Below are 9,055 nucleotides of genomic sequence, written 5' to 3' on the forward strand. Positions count from 1 at the left end.
TTTTGCTTATGTAAACTCTGCTCAACTTCGAGCCTATTATTTTGTGACAGTTTCATGTAATCTTGTTATTGTTTTGGAAATAAAGATGGAATCCTTTTTGAGTTAGCACTAAGTTACCTCAAAGGGATGAAGCTCTTGTGTTAGAGCCCAATCCAAGCAACCAAGCTCCTCTTTACTTGTATTTGTATGTTTTATTTCAGTTGTAGATCAGGTTGTTGTTAGATGAATTTCTTTTATGGTTAAGAATAGGTTGTTTTTGATGATTCAGTAGTTTGCTTCCATTTGTGCTTTCTATAGCAGGTTAAGCAGTGATAAAGAAAAGATTAAAAAGGATAGAAATAGTGCCTTTTCCTCTCTTCCTCCCTTTGGGACCATGATCTAAGGAAAAGACCCTCTTGTTACCCCAAAAACACAGATTTCCCTCATTCATAGGACTTCTAGTGTTTGCAGTTTTTAGTCGTTTAATAGTCTAGTTTTCTTTGCTTCAGAACTTCTTCGTCACGCTCACTTCTTGGTTTACAATAGTCTTCTTTCATGCTTTCCTTTCTTGAAGCAGTTATCAACATATCCTTTCATAGATCACAGTTTAGACTAGTTTGATGCAAAACTCTGTTTTTTAAATGCACTTATTTCATTGCTTGCTTAATCTCATTGGTTGACTGTTAGTTTTTTATGCAGCAGATATCCTCTAGTATCAGGCTAGCCTATTATCAATCCCATCCTCCATCTGCTCAATTCCCTACAGGTCGCCCAAGTCTCCCCTCAATTCTGTCTTAGTTTCCTACATTTTCCATAGAATTCCTTCCTCTCTCCTTGAGCAAATCCAATCATCTTTCTCTCTCCTAACTATTCTTGGTAGACCCTAGGTGCCTTGACACTTCATTCCAACCTTCATCCACCTTTTCCACCCACTCTCATACCCTAAAAATAGCCAAAACTTCTCTCGCCCTCCTCTTGTAGGCCTCCTGTAGAACCTTGTATTTCCTCCTATAGATTTCATGTGCCCTCCTGTAGATTTTCTTGTAGGCTTTATTTTGAAGTCCGAGTGTGGGAAAATCCTCCAGAAGGCCACTTGAGACCTCCTAGGACCCATCCACACCATCCTACATCCTCTCAAGTCCCAAAACCACACTCCAATGCCACCTATTCACTGCCACATTCAAAAACAAATAAGTTTCATGCATGTCAAATTCACATAAAAATCCCAAAAGATTATTTTTACTCATTTACTTCTAGAAATAGCTTAGTTAGATGTTGTTTACCTCTTTGAATATATAATGGAATTCTTTTCATGGTTTTCATAGTGCTTTTTTAAAAATTAGGGTTAGTTGGTTAATTAGGATTTACCTGGTTTGCTTTACCTTTCAGTCTTTCTCCTTTCTACAAATTAGAATAGCATCTATTTTTCTTTCCTTTCATCACATATAGAGCTTCTTCTGGAATCAATAGAAGTTGGCTTAAGCTCCTAGTGATCTTGCGCCGGCTAACCAAGTGAAAACCTGCAATAAGAACTAGTAATTGTGCATACAACACTGTCACTTCCAAGTTTGTTATGAACTAACGGGTTGATAAGAGTAAAGTAGGCAGCTTAGGAGGTGTAGCATTATTTCTACAATACTGGTGCTCACCACTTTTTAGGGTCGTTGCTGGGGAAGCGTTAGAGTATTATGTGATTACTGCTTTCTTCTATTTTTCTTCTTGCAACATTCTGCTAATAGTTTATTTCAAAAAAAGTAGACTAGTCCTTTCTTTTCCTTCAGTTCTGCATTTCCTTGCTTTCCTTTTCAATTCTGCAAATTTCATTTCAGCAAAAGTAGACTAGTCCTTTCTTTTCCTTCAGTTCTGCATTTCCTTTCTTTCCTTTTCAATTATGAAAATTTCATTTCAGCAAGTTCATTTCGGTTAGTTGCAATTTGTTTTGTTCAATCAATTTCAGTTTTGCAGGTACTATCAGTGTGGGGAAAAAGAAACAAAAAACAACCAAAAGGATTTCCTTTCATGCCTCGTAGGAATAGAGATAATTCAGGAAAAAAATTTCCCAACACCCCCACTGCTTCACACAGGGAACCTTCTCTCTTCTTCGGTAGCTGCAATCAAGAAGAACCCTTAGGTGAACAACCATACATATTTGAAGAACCTATAGGGGAAGAAGAAGAAGAAAACATTCCTTTGGAGCCAATGGCTGAACACAAAAATGCTAGGGGGAATGGAGAAATAATAGAGGGTACCTTTCCCATTCAAGAGACCAATGGGGACACCAAAATGAAGAATATAAGCCCTTCTATCCTACCTCATTTCCATGGGTTGACTACAGAAGATCCTGACACCTTCTTCTTTGAGTTTTTTGTTATCTGTCAAACCTATGACTATCCAGAAGATGAGAAAATGTTGAAATTGTTCCCTTCTACTCTCAAGGATGCAGCATTCTGCTGGTTCATGGGATTACCTAGTAATAACATCGGAACTTGGGCTCAGATGAAGCAAGCCTTTAACAACAAGTATCGAGACTATTGTAGGTCAAAAGATACTAAAGAAGAAATTTTATGAATGACTATAGGAAATGATGAGTCCCTGGAAAACTATGAGGAGAGTTTCCAACTCAGTTACAAAAGGGTCGGGTGTACACTTGACCTTGAGTCTCTGAAGCCGGTCCTACTCAGGGGGATTCGAGAAGATCTTTTAGATACCCTCTATCTACTGGCTGAGGGAGACATCTACCAACTATCCTATGAGGACATAAAGACTATTTTTAGAAACCATTCTAGAGCAGCTAGAAACAAAGGTAGGGGGAGTCAACCCATAGCTAGTACCTCTTCCTCTAACTCATCCATTAAAGGAGAAATTGGAAACATGTTGGAAGACTTCAAGAGTGAGATGTTGCAGACTCTTGCCATGCAAATGGATACCTTGCATATCAGAAGGAAACAAGAGGAGGCAGAGAGCTTTGGCCATTTTTTTCCCTAGGTGCACCAGGAGGCATCCTAAGAATGAATGCCCATTGAATTGTATAGAAGTTTGTTCAGTCTGTGAAGAAAATCATTCTACAGACAAGTGTCTTTCCTTACCCTGACATAAAGTTGTATATCAAGGGTTGAGGGAGTCACTGAATAGCTCTATTACATAAACCAAAGGAGGCTGCATGAACCTAGACCATACCAGCAGGGGATGCAAGGGATATCTCAGGCATACTACAACCCCAACCAAGTCACCTCCATACCTTCTTAGGTCCCCCGTGCTCATCCTTCCTGGTCCACACCTCCTCTTTGGTCCTTCACATCTCAATATCATGCCCAACCAGCCACCCATTCATTTCAATCCTATGCTCAGCCGCAGCCTCATTGGAATGCACCTAATTAGGGGTGGAGGCCCCAATACAACTCTCCTCCCACTCATTTGCCTCCACCACCTATCCAACCACAACTGCTACCTCCTGCTCCACCAAAGAAACCCCAAATTCCTACCCAGCCAAATCCAAACCCAAACAACAGATAGGCTCAGCAAGTGTATAGTGGGGAACCATCATGCCCAACTTATGCTGTGGAGATTCAGAATATTAACTTGCAATCTAGGAAATTTATCCCAGATATCCAGCCTCCACCCAGGGAAGTTGAGGAAGAGAAAGAGGAGAGTCAACCTAAAGCAATTCCACCCTTTCCTGAGAGACTATCTGTGATAGTCCAGCCTACCCCAGAAGAAACTGAATTCCTGGGGGAATTGAAACATTTATGTGTGAAGATACTGCTTCTCCAAGCCATCAAAGATGTGCCTATCTACAATAGGTTGATCAAATAGAAGTGATTTAGGCATCCAGGAAGGCGCAAGAGAGATGCCCCAACCACCGATGTCATAGGGAAACTGTCCGACCTGATGTTGGGGTAGGTAATCTGTCCAAAATATCTAGACCCTAGAAGCCTAGTAGTTGATGTCCACATCAATGGCACCATGATCCCACACACCCTGATTGATCTAGGTGCTGCCATTAATGTGATGACAAAGGACACAATGCTCAAACTCAACCTCCATGGCTCCTTGAGGAATACCACAACCATGCTACAGTTAGCAGACCACTCCCCTGTGACCCCTAGAGAGATTATGGAAGATGTGATGGTCTCCATTGATTCTTCAGAATACCCTACTAATTTCTTAGTTCTCCAACCAAAGGAAAATCTCACTGGGTATCCTCTCATTCTGGGAATACCCTGGTTGGCTATTGTCGATGCCTACATCAGCTGTTGATCTGGGAACATGACCATAAAGAATGGGCATATGTCCAAGCAGTTAATCCTATATCCTCCTACCCAACCCTTGTTAGAACATGATCTACCTCTCTTGTTGGAGGAGGAAGATGAGGACGAAGTCTATTTTGCACTGCTTTGTGTGTTAGGAATCGCCATGGGGGAAAAACAACAATATGAGGATTATATGATTGAAAATCTGATTCGGAATCCACCTCCCAGTGTATCACCATTAGAGGAGATAGTAAGAGAAACTCAAAACAACCCCTCAACTGATCTCTTTACGGCTGACTCCACCTCTCTCTGTGTTAAGAATATAGAGTTCGGCCCAGAAAGAACCTTGAAAATCAATCCATCCCTATCCACTTCCTAGGAGAAGGAACTGTGTAGCTTGCTAAGAAAACACCTAGATGCCTTCTCCTGGAGTTATAAGGAGATGAAGGGAGTGCACCCCTTAGTATGTACTCATCATATATACATCAAGGAGGATTGCAAGCCACTCAGGCAGCCTCAAAGGAGGATGAACCCAGAACTTACAAATATTGTCAAGGAAGAACTGCAGAAATTGCTTGATGCATGATTCATCTATCCCATCTCTGACAATGAATGGGTCTCTCCTTTGGTGCTAGAGCCAAAGAAAAATGGTAACTGGAGAATCTGTGTCGACTATCAGGAGTTGAACAAAGCCACTAAAAAGGACTATTTTTCTTTACTTTCATAGAACAAGTGTTAGACGGTCTGGCAGGGAAAAAGTTTTTCTCTTTCCTAGAGGGGTTTAGTGGGTACAATCAGATTCAAATCAGCCTAGAAGACTAAGATAAGACCACTTTCACTTTTCCTTGGGGTACCTTTGCATATTGGGTCCTTCCTTTTGGCTTGTGTAACACTCCTACCACTTTCCAAAGAGTGGTATTGAGTATATTCATTGAATTAGTTCATGATGTAGTAGAGATATACATGGATGACTTTACTCCTTATGGCTCTGACTTTTAGGAAGCCTTATCTAATCTAGGAAAAGTTTTGGACAAGTGTATTGAGATGAACCTGTCCCTCAGTCCAGAAAAATGTGATTTTTTTATGACTGAAGGGACCGTGATAGGTCATGCAATATCTCAAGAAGGACAACAGGTGGACCCCAAAAAACTTTCTGTTGGAAATAATACTGAGAGGGGGGGGGTGAATCAGTATTATCACATCAATAAAACTTTTTCATTTCCATATTCAGATTCATATATGCTACTTTCACAACTTCTTATGATTCAGTTAGTTGATCCTTAATGAGTGCATTAGAACATTATCAACCATATTAACAGTAAACAGGTGCAGTAAAATAGAACAGATCATCACACATAAGTCACACACATGAACACCATGATATAAGGTGGAAACCCAATGTGGGATAAAACCACCTGCTGCAAGTCATCTCAATCTTCTTAATAATAAGAAAATCCTTTTACAATATTTATGTACTTGTGCAGTCTTATACCAGTACACAGGCTTCTACCTGCAGAGAGCTACAACTCTCTCTCATTCTCCAGTCTCTCCTGGAAGGGAGCTACAACCCCCATAGTTCTTGTACTAGCCGATCCATTTACTAGTACACAGGCTGCTACCTGCTACAATGCTCCAAAGTTTTCAACTGCTACTAGAAGGGAGCTACCACCCCCTTAGCTCTTGTACTAGCTAAGATACTAGTACGTAGGCGCCGGCCTACAATCTTCTCTCCTCCAGGGACCACGTTTCATGCATTTTTAGACTGGATACTCCTGAAGCACAACACATAATCTGAAAGGCCACGTTTCATCCAATTTTCATTTTGGTCCCATTAATATCATTGAAGCACATAATCAATCAATCTTCTGAATCACCCAAACACCAGATCAATACATATACAAGGATAATATATGTGTTAGCACCCAGATCTAGTCCATCAGATCACATAAATATGAGTCATTATGATCCTGATCCAATATTAGTTCTCATCCATCAATACTGAAGCTAAACACAATCAACCAAACAGGATATGCAGAATACTGACACCTTTAAACTGTCATCAGAACCCATCAACAACCAGAACCACCTGTGACTTCAAATATCATAGCTCAAATTGTATACGCTACTACAATGAACCAAACCTGCATATATACGCGCTTACACCAAAGCCAACCCACGTACAGATCTATAAATATTCAAACATGACTTGCAGTGATTTCAAACTTGAGTTATACCCAGTTCAGATCATTCAATATACAAATCTAGAATAAGCATAATCAAATATAGAGATAGTTCATTTCAAACCATTTGATCCCGATCTATCCGTAGATCTTGTTCTCCATCAACCGGTGAGATCCCTCTTTAGCTCAGATCCAGATCTGCACCATAACCCAATCACAGTATTCCAGATCTAGCACTTTATCAGATATTCAGATGATGCCTTGCCAAATGATTTCCTTCCTCTTTTATAGCCTTAGTCCTTTCTCAATACCACGGTCCAAAACCATAGGATCAAAAAAATTGTTGGACTAATACCATGAACCAACCATGAAAGTGCATGAGATCAACACTTTTGGATGCAATACCACGGGCCAAAACCATAGGATCAAAAACTGTCGGACTAATACCATGAACCAACCATGAAAGTGTGTGAGATCAACACTTTTGGATGCAATACCACGGACCAAAACCATAATAAACCAATACCACGAACCCAATACTTGGGATCAACACTTCTGATGAGGTACCATGGTCCAAAACCATAGGTTCAAATACCAAGGACTAACTACCATGGACCAAAGGTAAGTTCTCCAACATATACGCGCTTTTCCTTGCATGAACAACCCAATACTTGGGATCAACACTTCTGATGAGGTACCATGGTCCAAAACCATAGGTTCAAATACCAAGGACTAACTACCATGGACCAAAGGTAAGTTCTCCAACATATACGTGCTTTTCCTTGCATGAAAGTGCGTGAACTTTTCCTCTACATGAAATAAACTTTTCTCTGCATAAAAGTGTGTGAACTTTTCTCTACATGAAATAAAATTTTCTCTGCATAAAAGTGCGTGAACTTTTCTCTTCATGAAATAAACTTTTCTCTGCATAAAAGTGCGTGAACTTTTCTCTACATGAAATAAACTTTTCTTTGCATAAAAGTGCGTGAAATTTTCTCTACATGGAATAAAATTTTCTCTGCATATAAGTGCGCGAACTTTTCTGCACTATAATTTATCATCTGAGATGAGTGGGTTGCCATCAAGTACAACATATGTATCATAATGCCAACAATCTCCCCCTTTGGACTTGATGGCAACAACAACCAATCACTCTCCCCCTTTGACATCAAGGGCAAAGGGTTAACCAAGATATTCTCTTTCCTAAATAAATATTCCGCTATCCATACTCCCCCTGAGTACCTACTGAAATCGCTGAATGAGCTCCCCCTTTGTATATGCCAAGGTGTACCAATCTGTTCATGCTACATGCTGAAAGCTCTGCTCTTTCTGAATTGTGTTGTTCATGCTCCCCCTGACTGTAGGAAAGATCTGCAAAAGATGTTCTTCAAGAAGAACCAAGACTTATACATCATGAAAGAGATAGAGACGTATTGCAGCAATATTCAAACCAGCATCCATGATCTCCTTCTATACTTCCTCCATAATGCCAGAAATGCATGATATGCTCCCCGTCTGTAAGCAAAGTCTGCAAAAAGGTGTTCTACAAGAACATGACTCTATACATCATACGTGACCTTCCTAGCACCAAATACTCATACATACATCCAACTCCCAACCAAGTGGGGATATACCAGAAAATGACAACCAAGTACATTACATCATTCATCCCAGGCATAGTGGGGAAACCAACATAGGCCGTTACATGACCTGAAGAGATCTCATCAAATGACTACAATAAATAGAGACACACTATTACATCATGAGTCTTGATATGACCTTTACATCGAATGATATACATGACATTTATAACAAAGACCAAACACCTAAATAAGAGCATGATAAACATCAGCAACAACATTGTATGATCTGCTCCATAGCATCTGTCATCAGCAACTAGACCAGCAACTTGTATTAGTGCATGAATAATCAAGGTATGTCTGTATCAACTCATCCTTTTGAACAGAATTCTGTATATACAGAATCATTCACATTCTATCATATGTGAGAAACACCATAGCCATCCAGATCTGCATGAACCAAGTATCATTAATTGGGAATATCTGCATCAATCAACATATGAAACAACCTATCATCATATAGGTAAGAACTCATCATCATCATGTCTCCAACAATGTAACTTTGAATAATCATCCATGTATCCAGCCAATAATCCTCATCCATATATGTGCTAAGAACAATAGGAATCCTGCATCATAACTGTAGTATATGATCTTTATGCATATGACGATAATAGCATATGAGTGACTCATCATCAAGTAAAGAAGATGTGAATTATGTATTGATCCCTATCCTTATGAAGATCACCATGTAAGCACCATTAGAGAATCAACCACAAATTTGATCTAAATATCAACTATGTAACCCAAAGAATCATCTAAACAACTCATAACCATATCATGGCAAGATGAATCATTTATCCATATAAGCATCATCACCAAGGACTATTAACCATAATGCCAACAATGCATTAAGAGCATATGCTCCCCCTAAACCTGTGCCATCTGTCAGATCTGATCATGCATATTAAGAAGTATCAAGACATCAGCAATATCAAGTTAGAACCAAAAAACTTCTAACCATCATATGCAACCATTATCAATTAGAGCAAAAACTGATCCTTTT

This window comes from Pinus tabuliformis, chromosome 5_1 (genome assembly GCF_031772625.1).
Source record: "Pinus tabuliformis cultivar Carrire ecotype Pingquan chromosome 5_1, CPIR1, whole genome shotgun sequence".
In the NCBI taxonomy this organism is placed as follows: Eukaryota; Viridiplantae; Streptophyta; class Pinopsida; order Pinales; family Pinaceae; genus Pinus; species Pinus tabuliformis.